Raw genomic sequence first — 696 nt, 5'->3', positions numbered from 1 at the left:
AGGTCGGGCAAGTGAAGAGGATAGCGGTGCTAGACGAAGGCTCGGGCTCGGCGGTCTCAAGGTTGAGAAAGAAATCATCTTTGCTAAATGCGTCATTCTCTGCCACGAATGGGCTGCGATATGGAATACAGTTACACGTGGGTCTCAGCCGTTGGGAGTATTATCATAAATGCCTTCACTTCAAGAGTTTTTAAAGAAGAAGAAAACTATTTGAGTCTATCAGGCAACCGTGTAACCACCCCAGCCACGTGTGGCTGAGAACGATCCTCTACAGCTCACGAACCCCAAAGGATCCTTAGCCGTTAATCACGCTTGGATCGTACGGCCATGCTTCATCTTCCAGAACTATGGTTCCTATCTCCTTCGTGCTAAAGGACACAGAGGTACGATCCCATAGAACGAAGAATTACTATTTTAGTTTTTAAAATTAATAATATTTAGATAAAAATAAAACAAGATAAATGTAAAATAATTAATACATTACTCAGTAAATAAATAGATCAATAAAACTAACTAGTCTGTATTGTGAACAACATTTATACACTCAATTAAGTTATACATATTTTTATTCTCCTATGATTGACGCTAGTCAGATGCTATTAATAACAGCATAACTTTAATTATTATTTTAAATGCAAATATCTTGAAATTTCATATTTAATTATGAAGTTTAAATCTTAGAATAAAATTTTAATG

General features: G+C 35.8%; 1 non-coding gene across 1 annotated transcript; it reads right to left on the bottom strand.

The window, feature by feature from the left end:
• Window positions 1-213: 213 nt before the first annotated feature.
• Window positions 214-422, bottom strand: LOC122723411. Its single transcript, XR_006350360.1, has one exon. It is a non-coding gene; the product is annotated as a small nucleolar RNA U3 (small nucleolar RNA).
• Window positions 423-696: the final 274 nt, after the last annotated feature.

This window comes from Manihot esculenta, chromosome 3 (genome assembly GCF_001659605.2).
Source record: "Manihot esculenta cultivar AM560-2 chromosome 3, M.esculenta_v8, whole genome shotgun sequence".
In the NCBI taxonomy this organism is placed as follows: Eukaryota; Viridiplantae; Streptophyta; class Magnoliopsida; order Malpighiales; family Euphorbiaceae; genus Manihot; species Manihot esculenta.
This window is presented reverse-complemented; position numbering and strand designations above follow the sequence as displayed.